Source organism: Eubalaena glacialis, chromosome 3 (genome assembly GCF_028564815.1).
Source record: "Eubalaena glacialis isolate mEubGla1 chromosome 3, mEubGla1.1.hap2.+ XY, whole genome shotgun sequence".
In the NCBI taxonomy this organism is placed as follows: Eukaryota; Metazoa; Chordata; class Mammalia; order Artiodactyla; family Balaenidae; genus Eubalaena; species Eubalaena glacialis.
The window spans coordinates 13776287-13796470 of record NC_083718.1 but is presented as its reverse complement, the minus strand read 5'-3'; positions in this window follow the sequence as shown (position 1 = coordinate 13796470).

Below are 20184 nucleotides of genomic sequence, written 5' to 3'. Positions count from 1 at the left end.
GATAGCAGGAAAAAAGGGTAGCTATTTCGTAGAGTTGTTCTTGCAATTACTTGAGTTTATAAATGTGCTTAGAACAGCGCTAGATGCAGTACAAGTGCTACATAAGTGTGACTTATTTATGTTTTTAGGACTTTGAATGAAAGTTATTATTTTAAGTGTGTATTAATAAACCCCAATCCATCACTTCAAAAGCTTTTTTCCAATGTCATACAGACCCCTGATGATACAGTTTACCTTTCTGAAGCATGCCAGTTATTTTATTTCTGTAAAAGAGCAAGACCTGCTGTTGACAACCTTGGTACTGTCTTTAGTCTAGTGACTGAAAAAGAGCAATATTTTATAACCGATGTGATATCTATCCTTTGGGAGTCAGAGCTGTCACTTTGATAATGATATTGTATTTCTAGAATGAGTATCTGAACCACAATATTAACCCTTGGATGTTCAACACCATGTCAGCATGGCTTTAATGCTAATACAATTGAAAAACTGAAAGTTTCAAGCAAACAACTTGAACTTATTTCCTAAAAATGTGCAGTATCAGATAGATATTTGACTTTTTCTAACCTGAATTTATTCATTGTTTGGATTTAACTTTAGCTTGAAAGATCAATTTCGGCATTTCCAAGTATGTTTACAGGAGAAGAGAGAGTGGTTGACAGGATATATTTAACTCAGAAATGGTGGCAAAAGTCCAATGTCCTAGTCAGAGTCTGTGCTGCTTGAATTGTTCTTTAGCCTCTTCCATGCATGCCAGGGCATATACTATAATCCTGCAGAGCAAAGAAGTGAACACTTGAAGAAACTGTCTAACTAAAATAGTTAGGAATTTGAGAACGTCAGACTGCAAGATTTGTGGTCCAATCACTAAAAGGTAGGAAATTGAGAGGAGAAAAATTATTTTCCTTATTCAAGTGAGGAGACTATGTGAATCACCTCAGAGGCTATTAGAGACTCAGAGAGAAGCATCAAAAGCTTAACAGCAAAAGGGACCCTTCTTGACCAGGAAATTGGATTAGTCTGCCCTTATACTGAAAAACAAAAATGAGAGAATATTAAAGCAGGAGTCTGAGTAGCAGAGGAGTGGTTTATATGCATGTGCAGATGCTGCCAGGGGAAATGAAAGGCTCCATATAATGGCCAAGAAGTTACATTCTCAATCACATTTAATGAATTAATTATGATGAATGGAATTAAAATGAGCTTGCTGAAAACTGGTGTGATGGAGTGGTTAAGCAGTCATCCGGGGGGACAAAACTTGATCGGTTTAAAGTCGGACTTGGTCATTATAAATGACTTTGAAGATAATACTGACCTCAAAGGAATTGGGGGAGGACTTACTGAGTTAATTTGTGTGTGCAGCTGTGGGACTGAAAATGGGACAACCCATTTGGAAATTAATCAATTTCTCATAATGGTAAATATCCACCCATTACATGAATCTTCTAAGTATTTACTCAAGAAAATTAAAACATACGTATGTAGCAAAGATACCTTATGCTAGAATGTGTCTTTCTGAAAGCAGATATAAAAATATTGAATATTACAGTGGTTTTTATCGGAATTACAGAATTATGGTTGTTTTTTATTTTCTCCCTTTACTCTAACTTTAGGAAACTGATTTAAAAAAATTTTAGTGTATGTAACAAGTTTCATGGCATTTATCTATTTGTTATCTGACTTTACCACTGTAGAGATGAGAAATATAGTAGAAGATGTCAAGTCTATCAATTCTTGGACATGAATAGGAGGCTCCCCAAAGTGTTTTGCTGTACTTTCCACAGGGCTGTGTTGTCTGAGCTAAATAAATATTGAGAAACTACTAGGTTCTGAGAAATTTCTGAGCAGAAAAGTTATTTAACCTTCTCAAAAATGTCTGTGAGAAAAGTGCTATTATTTAACTGAAGAAATAGAGAAAATTTCAAATCAAAGATGCTCAGCACCTTGCCCAGTTATAGAGTATTAGGGCCAATATTTTAAAAAACAAACAACTAAGTAGCCGAATGAACCCTAAAATTCAGGTTTTCCTTATTGTACCATACTCTTCCACTAGTTTATTTTAAAATTATAAATCATATTTTATTAAAACTTATAAACCATATTTCCTTAAAACTTCTATTTATTGGGATGTAGGGACCTTTAGAACCTTTGACATAGCATTTTTTAAAAAATATCTTTATTGGAGTATAATTGCTTTACAATGTTGTGTTAGTTTCTGCCGTACAACAAAGTGAATCAGCAATATGTATACATATATCCCCATATCCCGTCCCTCTTGAGCCTCCCTCCCACCCTCCCTATCCCACCCCTCTAGGTTGTCACAAAGCATCGAGCTGATTTCCCTGTGCTATGCAGCAGCTTCGCACTAGCCAACCATTTTACATTTGGTAGTCTATATATGTCAATACTACTCTCTCACTTCGCCCCAGTTTCCCCTTCCCCCCCTGTGTCCTCAAGTCCGTTCTCTACATCTGTGTCTTTGTGCCTTGCCACTAGGTTCATCAGTACCATTTTTTTGATTCCATATATGTGCGTTAGCATACGGTATTTGTTTTTCTCTTTCTGACTTACTTCACTCTGTATGACAGACTCTAAGTCCATCCACCTCATTGCAAATAACTCAGTTTTGTTCCTTTTTATGGATGATTAATATTCCATTGTATATATGTGCCACATCTTCTTTATCCATTCATCTGTCAATGGACATTTAGGTTGTTTCCATGTCCTGTCTATTGTAAATAGAACATAACATTATTTAAACTATTTTCATTGTTATGCAGGGAATGTTTGTGTTCCCCGCAAATTCATATGCTGAAGCCCTAAGCCCCAGGGTATTCGGTATTTGGAAGTGGGGCCTTTGGGAGGTAATTACATTTAGATATGGTCACAAGGGTGTGTCCCTCATAATAGGCTTTAACAGGATTAATGTCCTTATAAGGAAAGGAAGAGAGAGAGAGAGAGAGACAGAGAGAGAGAGACAGAGAGAGAGACAGAGAGAGACGATCTCCATGCATGCAGAAATAAGAGGTCCTGTGAGCACATGTTTAGGTGGTGGTGGTTGCCTGCAACACAAAAACAGGACCCACCAAGAACTGAATCTGCTGGCATCTTGATTTTGGACTTCTCAACCTCCAAAACTGTGAAAAATAACTGTCTGCTGTTTAAGCCACTCAGTCAATGGTATTTTGTTATCACAGCCAGAGCTAAGACATTCATTTAATATAGTTTCTAGATTGTATTGCATTTTTTTAAAGACCTATATTCAGTCTCTTAAAATAACCTATAATAGAAAAGAATCTGCAAAAGAATCTATGTCTATATCCGTATCTATCTATATCTATCTATACCTATCTCACTCTCTCTCTATATATGAATCACTTTGCTGTACACCTGAAAACAACACAATATTGTGAATCAACTATAGTTAAATAAAAATGTTTTAAAACAACAATAAAAAACAATAAACTAAAAGCTTTTGTACAGCAAAGGAAACCATAAACAAAAAGACAACCCTCAGAATAGGAGAAAATATTTGCACATGAAGCAACCGACAGGGGATTAATTTCAAAAATATACAAAGAGCTCATGCAGCTCAAAAAAACCCACAAATAACCCAATTTAAAATTGGGCAGCAGATCTAAATAGACATTTCCCCAAAGAAGACATACAGATGGACAAAAAGCACATGAAAAGATGCTCAACATCACTAATCATTAGAGAAATGCAAATCAAAACTACAATGAGGTATCACCTCACACCAGTCAGAATGACTATCATCAAAAAATCTACAAACAATAAATGTTGGAGAGGGTGTGGAGAAAAGGGAACCCTCCTACACTGTTGGTAGGAATGTAAATTGATACAGCCACTGTGGAGAACAGTATGGAGGTTCCTTAAAAAACTAAAAATAGAACTACCACATTAACCAGCAATCCCACTCCTGGGCATATACCTGGAGTAAACCATAATGCGAAAAGATACATGCACCCCAATGTTCATTGCAGCACTATTTACAATAGCCAGGACATGGAAGCAACCTAAATGTTCATCAACAGAGGAATGGATAAAGAAGATGTGGTACATATATACAATGGAATATTACCCAGCCATAAAAAAGAACAAAATAATGTCATTTACAGCAACGTGGGTGGACCTAGAGATTGTCATACTGAGTGAAGTAAGTCAGACAGAGAAAGAAAAATATCATATGATATCGCTTATATGTGGAATCTAAAAAAAAGGGTACAAATGAAGTTATTTACAAAACAGAAGTAGAGTCATGGATGTAGAAAACAAACTTACGGTTACCAGGGGAAGGGGGGGGGTAAATTGGGAGACTGTGATTGACATATACACATTACTATATATAAAATAGTTAACTAATAAGAACCTGCTGTATAGAACAGGGAACTTTACTCTGTGATGGTCTATATGGGAAAAGAAACTAAAAAAAAAAGAAAAATAGTGGATATATGTATATGTGTAACTGATTCACTTTGCTGTACACCTGAAAATAACACATTGTAAATCAACTATACTCCAATAAAAATTAAAAATAAAATAAAATAAAAGATTATGCTAAAAATTAAAAAAAAACAATAAAAAACAAAATCAAAGGCTCTTTACTGATCTTTCCTACTGGTTGCTAAATTTGTCTGGTCTCTGACCTGTGAGACTGGTCATACCTGTGTATATGGTGTTATATGTGGGTGCCCATTGTTGGAGCCCACAGCCCCAGAATTGATACAGGTACCCAAGTACCATGTTTGGAGTTCCATCTGTGCTAACATGCAGGTCATGAGGATCCAGAAATTGCTACGGATATATCTGTTTAGCTATAGCTACTGGCTGTACACCATTATCATACCATTTATAAGCAATGTCAACATCTGAATCTCTGCCAAAAAGATACTTTGACCTCATCAGATCTGTCTAGACTATTATGTGCTTCTTCCTCACTGCATGAACCCGATGGCCCAGAGGGCAGGAAAAACACTTTTAAGCCTTTTTTCTCCCTCTCTCTATCTTCCTTTTTATGTTTCCCTAATTACCAAAACAATCCCTCAATCTAGAAAGGGCAGACCTCTTTTTTATTTACTTCCCAAATTAATATTTTAAACAATATCTACAGAAAATCAACATATATTTTGCCTTTTAATAATTTCTATTTTTAGAATTATTTACTTGCTACAGAATCCTATTTTTACTCTCAGGATCTAAGTTTTAATTTACAGTTAGTTTTTACATTTTTTCTAGGTTAATTGTAAAATATCCGCCCCTACCTCTACCACAGGCAGATGAAAGCTTTGGGCTAAGGAAAGAGACTTAGTTAAGTGAAGGCAAGAGACAAATGAAACTACATGAATATTTCATAGAAATATATACCAATTTACAAAATGTGTTTTTGGCTACCAAAAATGTGACTGGGACACCCTCCTAAGTGCTGTGTGTTGTATATTTCAGTGACTTTGCATTATTCTCATTCCGAGAGATGCCGCAGTGGCTTGCATTTTTTTAACTTACATAAGCAATATGCCTTTCTGAATGTTCAGTATAAGTCTTATGTTCTATATGAAATTGTTTTCAATACTTTTAGAACTGAATGATCTCCATAGTCAATAAATAACTGGCAAGCCCTCCTGTGTGGAAGGTGTGGTCTGGTCACTGTCTTTAAGGAATTTATACACAAACTTATGTAGACAAGCTTTGTCTATAGCTTGTAAATATTTTAGGCTTTGTGAGCCACATGAGGGCTCTGTCACATTTCTACTTCCCCTCCTCTTCCTCCTCCTCCTTCTCCTTTTCTTCCTCCATCCTTTATAACCATTTTTAAAAAAGTTTAAAAATGTAACAGCTTTGCTGCAATTTGCCCAATGTACTTTAGGTTCCTGATCCTTGTCCTAGATCAAGAGGGTGGATAATAAATACACACACAGGTGTATTTGCCTGTGTGTATATGTGTGTGTGGTGTGTGTGTGTGTGTGCATGTAGTAAATGAATGCCATGATAGAGAAATGGGTGGGTGTCTATTTTAGGTAGAAATATCAGAGAAATGGCTTCATTTGGAGCAAAACCTTGAACGTAATGAGTGAAATAATGGAGCCATGTAGAGATCTGAGACATCAATCTAGGCAGAAGGAATAGCAGGTGGAAACTTCCTCAGCTGAGGAAAAGAAAAATCCATATGACTTGGATGGAGTGAAAAAGTTAAAGTCGGATAAGTTACACAATCAGAGACAACAGGGACAATACCACTTGGAGTGGTAAAGGTCATGGTGGCCATTAGGGGTGTAACGGAAGCCATTGGAGGGTGAAGGCAACTGACCCAGGAGATAGAGAAGCTGGAAGATGGCATTCCCTGCCATCTTGGAATGGAATCTTGGGTGGAAGCGGGAGGGACTGCAGCACAGCTGCTGCTTCATACCAGCAAGATGTGCCAGCATATCCAAGACGGTGTGTGTTTTATGCACCACCACTGACTCCACAGTGACCTTCTGAATAAATAAATGTGTCTCTGCTTCATTCCTGCCCATCATTTAGTGAGATGGATGGATAGATAGCTTGACTAGTTTCCTTTTCATATACAAAAGAAAAGTGATACAGCCAATAAAGAAAAGAGATTTCATGAAAGAGAAACTGAACACCTTGGTGGAATACTGTCCTGCTGTCAGTAAAATGAGAACTCAGAACTAGAACTTGTCAATATTGGGGATTAGTAACCCTAACAAAGATGTATTCAGGGATGATAGCAGATTAATAGAGACAGATGTGTCACAGTAGAAATAATGGATATGTATAACTCTATTGAGAGGTTTTGCAACAAGGACAAGCAGATAAATAATAGGCATCAGAAAGGGGGTATTTCTTTTTTTTTTTAACATCTTTATTGGAGTATATTTGTTTTACAATATTGTGTTAGTTTCTGCTGTATAACAAAGTGAATCAGCTATATGTATACATATATCCCCATATCCCCTCCCTCTTGCGTCTCCCTCCCAACCTCCCTATCCCATCCCTCTAGGTGGTCACAAAGCACCTAGCTGATCTCCCTGTGCTATGCGGCTGCTTGCCACTAGCTATCTATTTTACATATGGTAGTGTGTATATATCCAGGCCACTCTCTCACTTCATCCCAGCTTACCCTTCCCCCTCCCCAAGTCCTCAAGTCCATTCTCTACGCCTGCGTCTTTATTCCTGTCCTGCCCCTAGGTTCTTCAGAACTTTTTTTGTTTGTTTTTTTTTTAGATTCCATATATATGTGTTAGTATACAGTATTTGTTTTTCGCTTTCTGACTTACTTCACTCTGTATGACAGACTCTAGGTCGATCCACCTCTCTACAAATAACTCAGTTTCGTTTCTTTTTATGGCTGAGTAATATTCCATTGTATATATGTGCCACATCTTCTTTATCCATTCATCTGTTGATGGACACTTAGATTGCTTCCCTGTCCTGGCTATTGTAAATAAAGCTGCAATGAATATTGTGGTACTTGACTCTTTTTGAATTATGGTTTTCTCAGGGTATATGCCCAGTAGTGGGATTGCTGGGTCATATGGTAGTTCTACTTTTAGTTTTTTAAGGAATCTCCATACTGTTCCCCATAGTGGCTGTATCAATTTACATTCCCACCAACAGTGCAAGAGGGTTCCCTTTTCTCCACACCCTCTCCAGCATTTATTGTTTGTAGATTTTTAGATGATGGCCATTCTGACTGGTGTGAGGTGATACCTCATTGTAGTTTTGAGTTGAATTTCGCTAATGATTACTGATGTTGAGCATCTTTTCATGTGTTTGCTGGCAATCTGTATATCTTCTTTGGAGAAATGTCGGTTCAGGTCTTCTGCCCAATTTTGGATTGGGTTGTTTGTTTTTTTGATATTGAGCTGCATGAGCTGCTTGTAAATTTTGGAGGTTAATATTTTGCCATTTGCTTCATTTGCTAATATTTTCTCCCATTCTGAGGGATGTCTTTTCATCTTGTTTATGCTTAACTTTGCTGTGCAAAAGCTATTAAGTTTCATAAGGTCCCATTGGTTTATTTTTGTTTTTATTTCCATTTCTCTAGGAGGTGGGTCAAAAAGGACCTTGCTGTGATTTATGTCATAGAGTGTTCTGCCTATGTTTTCCTCTAAGAGTTTGATAGTGTCTGGCCTTACATTTAGGTCTTTAATCCATTCTGAGTTTATTTTTGTGTACGGTATTAGGGAGTGTTCAAATTTCATTCTTTTACATGTAGCTGTCCATTTTTCCCAGCACCACTTATTGAAGAGGCTGTCTTTTCTCCATTGTATATTCTTGCCTTCTTTATCAAAAATAAGGTGACCATATGTGTGTGGGTTTCTCTCTGGGCTTTCTATCATGTAACATTGATCTATATTTCTGTTTTTGTGCCAGTTCCATACTGTCTTGATTACTGTAGCTTTGTAGTATAGTCTGAAGTCCGGGAGCCTGATTCCTCCAGCTCTGTTTTTCTTTCTCAAGATTGCTTTGGCTATTCGGGGTCTTTTGTGTTCCCATATAAATTGTGAAATTTTTTGTTCTACTTCTGTGAAAAATGCCATTGGTAGTTTGATAGGGATTGCATCGAATCTGTAGATTGTTTTGGGTAATATAGTCATTTTCAGAATGCTGATTCTTCCAATCAAGAACATGGTATATCTCTCCATCTGTTTGTATCATCTTTAATTTCTTTCATCCGTGTCTTATAGTTTTCTGCATACAGCTCTTTTGTCTCCTTAGGTAGGTTTATTCTTAGGTATTTTATTCTTTTTTTTGCAATGGTAAATGGGTTAATTTCTCTTTCAGATTTTTCATCATTAGTGTATAGGAATGCAAGAGATTTCTGTGCATTAATTTTGTATCCTGCTACCTTACCAAATTCATTAATTAGCTCTAGTAGTTTTCTGGTAGCATCTTTAGGATTCTCTATGTCTCATGTCATCTGCAAACAGTGACAGTTTTACTTCTTTTCCGATTTGGATTCCTTTTATTTCTTTTTCTTCTCTGATTGCTTTTTAAGAAGGACAATATCGAAACAACTTTATATACTCATAGTCCATTAGAGAGGTAGAAATTAATGACTCAGACAAGAGAGGGAGGGCTGGGGGGATAACGTTCTGATCTGGTGACAGGTGAGGGGATTTCCTAATCCTCATTTTGATTCTCATTTTTCCCCTTTTGCTACAGTCTTGATTTTTGCAAATAATTTGGAACTTTGTGTTGTTTCTATGGCTTTGTATTACCCTGTCATATGAAAGGGTAATTTCTCAACAAGATTAAAATCTATCTCTTTTTTCTTTGAAACATTTTCTTTGGAAATAAAAAAAATTCGCATAAAAGTTGCAAGAATAGGAACTGTAAAAAAGAAAACATGATTATATTTTGTATAGATTTAGCTATGTTTAACATTTAACTTCGTTGCCTTTATCATTTATTATTTATTTATTTATAATTTTTTCTGAAGCATTTGGGAGTGAGGGGCATACATCCCAGACCTTACCTTTTAATATTTCAATGTGTATTTCTTAAGAATAAGGATATACTCTTACACTACCTTACTATAATTGATTAGTTATCAAGTTCAGCAAATTTAATATTGTAGAATATTTTTATCTTATCTACCATCCTAATTCCAATTTTGTCAGTCAACCCACTAATGTTCTTGACAACACATTCCTTTTTCTTCCTTTTCTGCCAGGACAGGATCCCGTATAGGACTGGGTATTATATTCAGTTGTCATATTCCCTTTATTCTAGATTAACAAAACCTCTATTTTACCATTTAAGTTATCATTGATAAATGATATACATGACCTGCTAATGCATTTATAATTCAAGGAACAGGGCAATAGAATAACCAACTACAATTTATCCCAACATTTCAATGGTGTCTAATTGGCTACAGCAACAATTTAAAACTCATCTAACCAGCTTTCCAGTCCTCTATAACAGGGGTCTCCAACCCCTGGGCTGCAGACTGGTACCGGTCCAAGGCCTGTTAGGAACCGGGCCACACAGCAGGAGGTGAGCGGCGGGTGAGCACGTGAAGCTTCATCTGCTGTTCCCCATTGCTCCCCATTGCTCGCATAACTGCCTGAACCATCTCCCCTCCCACCTCCCAGGTCCGTGGAAAAATTGTCTTCCACAAAACTGGTCCCTGGTGCCAAAAAGTTTGGGGAGCACTGCTCTATAATATACTCTCACTCTAATTATCTCTGCACTGCTCCTCCTGGGGAGGGTGCAACTTGTAACTAGAAAATCATGAGCTCGGTAGAGTGAATTCTAGCTCCACTGCCTGCTGACTGCATGGCCTATAGCAGGGGCCCCCAACCCCCGGACCATGGACTGGTAGAAGTCTGTGATGTGGCCTGTTAAGAACTGGGACACACAGCAGGAGGTGAGTGGTGGGCAAGTGAGCGAAGCTTCCTCTGTATTTACAGTCGCTCCCCATGGCTCGCATTACTGCCTGATCTCCGCCTCCTGTCAGCATTATGGTGAGTTGTATAATTATTTCATTATATATTACAATGTAATAATAATTGAAATAAAGTGCACAATAAATATAATGTGCTTGAATCATCCCGAAACCATCCCCAGCCTCCGGTCTGTGGAAAAATTGTCTTCCACAAAACCAGGCCATGGTGCCAAAAAGGTGGCCAATAACATTTTTCTTTTTTAAACTAGGCTGTCAATTTTTGATTATGATTCTCACTTGAGCTGTTAAGAATATATGACATTTTACTTTTTTACATGACTTAATTCTCTTACTCAATTAGGAAATTATGAGGAATAACAGGGCCCAATATGTTGAACAAACTGAGCTGAGTTTTCCACTTGTCTTTCTTCTATATAATTTACCTCTTTAGCATCAGTCAAAATTACTAATAACTAAATGTTTTTCAATTATATTAGTATGAATATATTTCATAATCAGAATATTTGTCAAGTGGCTTAAGATAGTAATGGTTAAAATAAATTTTATGCAGGTGTTCTCTGATAAGCCTGGGAATGTCTTGATATCAGACCCAACTTAGGAAGCCAGTTCTCAGTGTTCAAATATGTGCAGCAAGTTGGTTATTTTGTTAAAGAGAAGGGGTTCAATTGCTTAGAACAAATGTTTAATTATGAGTCAAAAGTAATCTTTTGATGCCTGAATATAGAGATTAAAAATGCTGCACCAATTTGCATTTAGATATTGGCAAGCTCATTGCATTATAAGAAAGTCTATTCAGTTGTAAAATAAGCTTTTTGAAGAAACATGTCTGGTTGACTAATATCTAGAAATAGTCCCAATGTTATACAGATAATCTATGGACACCACCCATAAATTTACACAAAAGTTATTTTGTCAATGTAATTTTTAACATACCAAAATATATAATTCAGAAAAATTCACGAATAAAATATTTTATATTTTACATATTTTATATTTTTGTATTTATTAAAATATTTTATATTTTTATATTCACTATATTTTACCTATAAAACTTTGTATTTACTATATTACATATATAAAGATATTTAAAGGATAGTAAAAATTCACACATAAAAAGATTTATAAATCTTTAAAATATTATAACAAATTAAAAAGTAAATGTATGCCAATCAAACTGGAAACACTTATTTTTTTAATCTTCTAGTAGGCATTTCTTACCTATGACAGCAAAGAAGGGGCCACACTACATTTTACCCTTCAATCTTTGCTAGAAATACAGTGAACAAAAGTTCTCTGTTTAAAACTAGCAAAGCATGTCACAAAAAAAGAAAACTACAGGCCAATATCTCTGATGAACATAGATGCAAAAATCATCAACAAAATACTAGCAAACAGAATCCAACAGCACATTACAAGGAATATACACCCTGATCAAGTGGGGTTTACCCCAGGAATACAAGGATTCTTCAATATACGCTAATCAACAAATGTGATACACCACAAACTGAAGGAGAAAAACCATTTGATAATGTCAATAGATGTAGAAAAAGGTTTTGACAAAATTCAACACCCATTTATGATAAAAACTCTCCAGAAAGTAGGCATAAAGGGAACCTAACTCAACATAATAAAGGCCATATATGACAAACCCATAGTCAACATTGTTCTCAATGGTGAAAACCTGAAACAATTTCCTCTAAGATCAGAAACAAGACAAGGTTGCACACTCTCACCACTATTATTCAACATAGTTTTGGAAGTTTTAGCCACAGCAATCAGAGAAGAAAAAGAAATAAAAGGAATCCAAATTGGAAAAGAAGAAGTAAAACTGTCACTGTTTGCAAATGACATGAGACATAGAGAATCCTAAAGATGCTACCAGAAAACTACTAAAGCTAATCAATGAATTTGGTAAAGTAGCAGGATACAAAATTAATGCACAGAAATCTCTTGCATTCCTATACACTAATGATGAAAAATCTGAAAGAGAAATTAAGGAAACACTCCCATTTACCAATGCAACAAAAAGAATAAAATACCTAAGAATAAACCTACCTAGGGAGACAAAAGAGCTGTATGCAGAAAACTATAAAACACTGATGAAAGAAATTAAAGATGATACAAACAGATGGAGAGATATACCATGTTCTTGATTGGAAGAATCAACATTCTGAAAATGACTATATTACCCAAAACAATCTACAGATTCAATGCAATCCCTATCAAACTACCAATGGCATTTTTCACAGAAGTAGAACAAAAAATTTCACAATTTATATGGAAACACAAAAGACCCTGAATAACCAAAGCAATCTTGAGAAAGAAAAACAGAGCTGGAGGAATCAGGCTCCCGGACTTCAGACTATACTACAAAGCTACAGTAATCAAGACAGTATGGAACTGGCACAAGAACAGAAACATAGATCAATGTTACATGATAGAAAGCCCAGAGAGAAACCCACACACATATGGTCACCTTATTTTTGACAAAGGAGGCAAGGATATACAATGGAGAAAAGACAGCCTCTTCAATAAGTGGTGCTGGGAAAAATGGACAGCTACATGTAAAAGAATGAAATTAGAACACTCCCTATTACCATACACAAAAATAAACTCAAAATGGATTAAAGACCTAAATGTAAGGCCAGACACTATCAAACTCTTAGAGGAAAACATAGGCAGAACACTGTATAACATAAATCATAGCAAGGTCCTTTTTGACCCACCTCCTAGAGAAATGGAAATAAAAACAAAAATAAACCAATGGGACCTTATGAAACTTAATAGCTTTTGCACAGCAAAGTTAAGCATAAACAAGATGAAAAGACATCCCTCAGAATGGGAGAAAATATTTGCAAATGAAGCAACAGACAAAGAATTAATCTCCAAAATATGCAAGCAGCTCATGCAGCTCAATATCAAAAAAACAAGCAACCCAATCCAAAAATGGGCAGAAGACCTAACTAGACATTTCTCCAAGGAAGATATATAGATTGCCAACAAACACATGAAAAGATGCTCAACATCACTAATCATTAGAGAAATGCAAATCAAAACTACAAAGAGGTGTCACCTCACACCCGTCAGAATGGCCATCATCAAAAAATCTACAAACAGTAAATACTGGAGAGGGTGTGGAGAAAAGGGAACCCTCTTGCAGTGTTGGTGTGAATGTAAATTGATACAGCCACTATGGAGAACAGCATGGAGGTTCCTTAAAAATTTAAAAATAGAACTACCATATGACCCAGCAATCCCACTACTGGGCATATACCCTGAGAAAACCATAATTCAAAAAGAGTCATGTACCACAATGTTCATTGCAGCTCTATTTACAATAGCCAGGACATGGAAGCAAACTATGTGTCCATTGACAGATGAATGGATAAAGAAGATGTGGCACATATGTAGAATGGAATATTACTCAGCCATAAAAAGAAATGAAAGTGAGTTATTGTAGTGAGGTGGATGGACCTAGAGTCTGTGATACTCTGAAGTAAGTCAGAAAGAGAAAAACAAATACCGTATGCTAACACCTATATATGGAATCTAAAAAAAAAAAAAAGGTTCTGGTGAACCTAGGGGCAGGACAGGAATAAAGACACAGATGTAGAGAATGGACTTGAAGACACGGGGAGGGGGAAGTGTATACTGGGACGAAGTGAGAGAGTAACATTGATATATATACACTACCAAATGTAAAATAGATAGCTAGTGGGAAGTAGCCCCATTTCACAGGGAGATCAGCTCGGTGCTTTGTGACCACCTAGAGGGGTGGGATAAGGAGGGTAGGAGCTAGACGCAAGAAGGAAGGGATATGGGGATATATGTATGCATATAGCTGAATCACTTTGTTATACAGCAGAAACTAACACAACGTTGTAAAGTAATTATACTCCAATAAAGATGTTAAAAAAAAATAATAAAACTAGCAAAGTATATAAACTCATTTACTGCAGTTATGCTTATAACTGATGATTTCTACTCATTTCATATCTTCTCTAAGCACATTACACCTGTAATTTTCTTGAGGCCATCTGTAACTCGTACCAATGAAAAATCATATTTATCTCAACAAAAGCAAAGATTGTGATTTGTGCAGTCCAATGATTTCTGTGCTATGAATGCAGATTTATAAAAACACTGTCTCTGGAGTCTTAAATAGTAATAATAAGAGTTGTTGAAAAAAATCAACACGCAGTTAAAAATATCTCAATGATATTATGGACAAACATCGTGATCTACAGCTAGGAGTAACATTTTTTAAAATAAGAAATATAGTTATTGTTTCCATTTAAACCTACCATCAGTTTTAGTTTTGCTTCCAAGTCCTATCACTGAAACTTAAAACACTTTCCTTCTATTTTACTCATAAAAATTGAGGAGACATTAACTAGAGTTGGGGTTGAAGGAAAAGACTAATTTCTAAATATATAGTTTCCTCATTTAAAAAATAAACGTTACTTTCTTATATTTTTAAAATAGATGTTATCCATCTTTGGTTCATCCATTAAAATGCATCTGCCCAATGCATCCACCCTATGTAATTATCTGTAATCAGTACCTGTTGTGATGGGTTGCATTATTGCATTATTGTATTCAAACGTGAATGAGTTGACAAAGTGACCATCTCTCAGCTCAGTACTGATTATACATCTGTTACTTATACTGGGAATAAATTAAAATCCCACCTGACAATATCTCTATCATTGTCATTCTATGTACAAGAAATACATTATTTTGCTTCTGAATAAATCAGTTTGTCTTCAAATTCTGTATGCCAGAGTGGTCTGTTAGCTGATCCTAGGTAAGCCACAAAAACAAATGTTTGTTTTGATTTTCGATTTTTAATTTTGTTTTGCTGTTTGTATTTTGTTTCACCTGTGCATTGAGCTCTTATCTAGATCAAGTAAGGAATTATAGAGACACAGAGACAAGACATAAAGGCATGTTCTTTGCCTTCCATATCCAACCCTTAAATGTGCAAATGGTATTCTTGGCTCACTAACTCATGAAATGTCAGATATGACTCCCCCCTTAGGATATTGGACAAAGTTCCTCACCAGTGCTAGTCTTAGTATACAAACCCTGTCAGATAACAAGTCAGTATATCTAATTATATGTAATTATCAACAAGTGATCAAAGTTTATTTTTCTAGGTCAATACCATGTTTGTGCTGACATTTAGAGAGGTAGTAACAAGATGTCTTATCAAAGCCTCCTAGAAATCTACAAAAGTTGAACAAAAAAACAGAGAGTATGTTGGTGGTTGCCAAGGCATGGGGGCTGGGGCAAATGGGGAGATGTTGGTCAAAGGGTACAAGCTTTGAGTTATAAGATGACTAAATGCTGGGATTGTAATGTACAGCAAGGTGACTATATTTAAGAAAACTGTATTGTATACCTGAAATTTGCTAAAAATGTAGATCTTATATTCAACACACACACATACACACAAATGGTAACTATATGAGGTGATGGATGTGTTAACTTACCTTATTGTGCTAATCATCTCACAATGTATAGGCATATCAAATAATCACTTTGTACACCTTAAACTTACAAAATGTCACTTGTCAGTTATATCTCAATAAAGCTGAAAACAAAAAGGCCTCCTGAACTAGAGCTTCAAGATTCTCTTTGTTGTCACCAACAATGTCATCTCAATGGGGAAACCATTCTAAAATTTTTCATTTCAAGGCATGATGCAGTAGGGAAGGAGAAAGAAATCCTGGTAACTTTGCATTCCTCATTTTGTTTTGAGGTCTTGCAGATATGAATGCATGATGAAATAGAAGCTCATGTTTAAAATATAATAACTGATATCTAGGGACTTCCCTGGTGGTAAGTGGTTGAGAATCCACCTGCCAATGCAGGGGACACGGGTTCGATCCTTGGTCCGGGAAGATCCCACATGCCACGGAGCAACTAAGCCAGTGCGCCACAACTACTGAGCCTGTGCTCTAGAGCCCGCGAGCCACAACTACTGAAGCCTGCATGGCTAGAACCCGTGTTTCTCAACAAGAGAAGTCACCACAGTGAGAAGACTGCACACCACAATGAAGAGTAGCCCCCACTTGCTGCAACTAGAGAAAGCCCACACACAGCAATGAAGACCCAATGCAGCCAAAAATAAATAAATAAATAAATAAATAAATTTATAAAAAAAGAAAACAACTGATATCTAAGAAGGAGATGCTTTGGCAATCCTGTTCCAGATGAATCAAAGAAAACAATACCAATAACATAGTATTTAAAAAGAACATGTTTATTTCAAAGAATCAGTAATTCACATAAATAGTAATCAAAAAGAGTTATGATACTTCAGTCTAAGTGCAACAAGTACTCATCCACCCTCTCATTTAATAAACATTAACTATATTACATTTAGAATAGGTCAAGTTCAAGCTAAGGGCAGAAGTACAGAACTCTCTTGACCTATATCTAATGGTGCTAAAAAACAAAGAAATCAGCAAGTCTTACATGGGCTTCTTATTAGGTGAGGTAGGTTATAAGTGCAAGTTGAAGATCAATAATGAAATTTTAAAATTCTCAATTACATGACTGAAAAATTTCTATTAATAGATTTGCAGATGTTTTATAAAGTGATACACTTTACTTCTATCTTAAAATTAATTTCGATTTGTAAATACTTAGGTAATGTGTAAAATTTAAAAATTAGGATCTTTAATGATAGAAGATTTTGACATTCCAGGGCATTCAAATTATTTTTAATTTACTAGAAACTTCTGTTTTCTCTTTTTAAAAGACCTCAAGCCAAATGCTTTATCTAGACCTAATTTTTGGGATTGTTTCAAAAAGACTTTATTTTTTAGTAAATAATGTGTTTGATTATATATAATGATTTAAAAATTTTAAACAATTCAACATTAAAGCAATTCAAGAAAACATTAAATTGCTAATTAAATCACCTCTCAAAGATCATTTTAACTTTTCAGTACTAAATTTAATAACAAAAAGAATAAATTTTATATTATTGTTGGATAATTGATAGATATGTTACTCTGAAATATATTTGTAGATTAGTTAACATAAAGAATCACACCTTGGGCTTCCCTGGTGGCGCAATGGTTAAGAATCCACCTGCCAATGCAGGGGACGCGGGTTCGAGCCCTGGTCAGGGAAGATCCCACATGCCGCAGAGCAACTAAGCCTGTGCACCACAACTACTGAGCCTGAGCTCTAGAGACCGTGAGCCACAACTACTGAAGCCCGTGCGCCTAGAGCACGTGCTCCTCAACAAGAGAAGCCACCGCAATGAGAGGCCCACGCACCGCAACGAAGAGTAGCCCCCGCTCACCTCAACTAGAGAAAAGCCTGAGCACAGCAATGAAGACTCAACGCAGCCAAAAAGAAAAAAAAAAAAGAATCACACCTTAAAGGACCAACGCCCTTGTCCTTGTATATCTATAGTAATTTTTAATGTTATATAATCTGAAATAAACTTATAAAAGACAGTTGTGTGTCAGAAAGAAATCTTCAAAGAAGAATTCAGCAATACCAGAAAGATTTTAGTGGATATGAAGAAATAATTGAGTGCTTGACATCTAACTTTATAGGTCAAACCTGAAAAGGCAACATCTGAAAATGAACTGATATAAAATTATAGAATTTTAGTTGGGAGTTAGGTTGGTGGTTTCATAAAACAAATTGAGTATGTGACCTAGATTTCAGAAGGCACAAAGAACAAAGGAAGAGTTAGTTAAGAGCCATAAGCCAATTTGGCCTACAGAATCTTGAAACAGTGGACGAATATGATCAGGGTCACCTATGGATGCAATCTAAATGGTCAGGGAGGAGGTGAAAACATGAACCAAATTAAATTCTATTTTTCTAGTTATGAGAAATGGATATTGGGGGCATTCAGGTCTTTCAGAGCTAAAGCCAAATAACAAAGCTACTCCCATAAAGAGACTGACTATAACATAGCATATAAAATGTATCACTTTGCAGTAATAAGTGAACTGTAGTCTTTTTACTTTTATCACATATTAAAAACTTACCAACTAATAAGCAAGTCTGCCAAACAAAAAGACAAAGTTCAGAAGATTTTTGCCATCTCAAATGGATTAATGATCTACCATTAAATTACTTCTGAAAGATTAACTTTTGAAATTTGTATTTTTATAGTTAGTATACGAAGAAAAATGTGTATGAAAAGAACTTTATTTGTAAATTTAAAGGTATTGTCAATGAAAGTTTTATATATTGGTCGTGATTAGCAATGACCTTTTTCACCTGTAATAAGAGCAAAAATGTTAAAAATGAGTTAGGTTGCATAAAAGCTATTGCAAATATCTGTGTGTGTGTATATGTGTGTGTTGGGTGTGTGTAGTGGGGGTATACAGGCCACCATGATTGTGAGTTCACATGGAAAAGACATATATATTTATGATCTTACATTCAAACTAGTATTCTTACACATTCCCCAGAATGAGACAATACATACAATATTAAATGTAAATTATATTTGCAGTTCAGTTATAAGCTGGACAAAAGTTGTAGCAAAAAAGGGAAACTTATGTCACAGAAATATTTTTATTGTATAAATTTAACTTTATGCTTATTTGCAAATTCTATGTTTGAAATAGTGTATTTGGTTCCTATCACTAATATATTTCAAACATTTGGAGCTATTTTAAAAGGCTATTAAAATAGAGGATTTTTACTAATTGCTTTAAGGTGGCCTTTCAAATTTATGTGCATAAAATGACCCTCTGTTGACATGTCCATTTCCGTAAGGATGTAAGTTTGCTAAATTGAAATTTCTTTTTGTCTTTAACTCTCTAAAAAGTAGTATATATTAAGATAATATAATAATATAGAAATTGTGTGACTTAGGCAACAACTAAAGTGAATATAAATCTTCAAATCAGTGTGTCAAAACCAAAAATAATTTTATTTCTTCATTTTGCTTCTTCTTTCACTACAGTGGTAGAAATTAAAATTTGTCATTTAAGAATTCTCCTTGCCCATAGATTGCATTTAAAGTGTCCAAGATTACAAAGCATATTGGTTATAAAGGGGATGGTTGAGGAGCATCTTGTCCTCAATGTTGTTTTTTGCATGAGGATACCCAGTGTCATGTGTGATCCACTGACTTCAGTGTAAGCAGGACACAGGTTGTTATTGATGCAGGCATCATTCATGTGAGTCACGTGTTGCTACTGTATCTCAGACTCTGATCCTTGGATATCAATCCATAAATACAGAAAGGCCTAGGTGCTTAAATTCTGTGTGTGTGTGTGTGTGTACAAGATTGAGGGGGAGAGAGAGAGATAGAGAGAGAGGGAGGGTGGGAGGGAGGGAAGAAGGAAGAAGAATGTTTTGCTATGTACTTAATTTTCATTAGGAATGAAAAGTCACTATTTCTAAAATATGATTCCACTACATAATTATAAACATTATTAGTAATAAACTACTGTAAAAAAAAAAATAGACCCAAAACATACAACTCAAACACAAGATATTCATTTTTGTATATTTTAAGTGCTCATATAACAGCCCAAAGCAGTCATTTCATGGTTGGGTTTTCTCTGTACAATAATCCAGGGATTCCACCATTGATAAGATATCATTAACATTCACTTGAAAAAAGAGAGTATTGAGGAGGAATCTGTTCTCTAAAAGTATTTTATTGGAAAGGTCATCCATTGCTTTTCACTTTTTTTTGCTAGAGCTCAGTCACAAAACCTACTTAATCCCAGGGAAAGATGAGAAGGTGA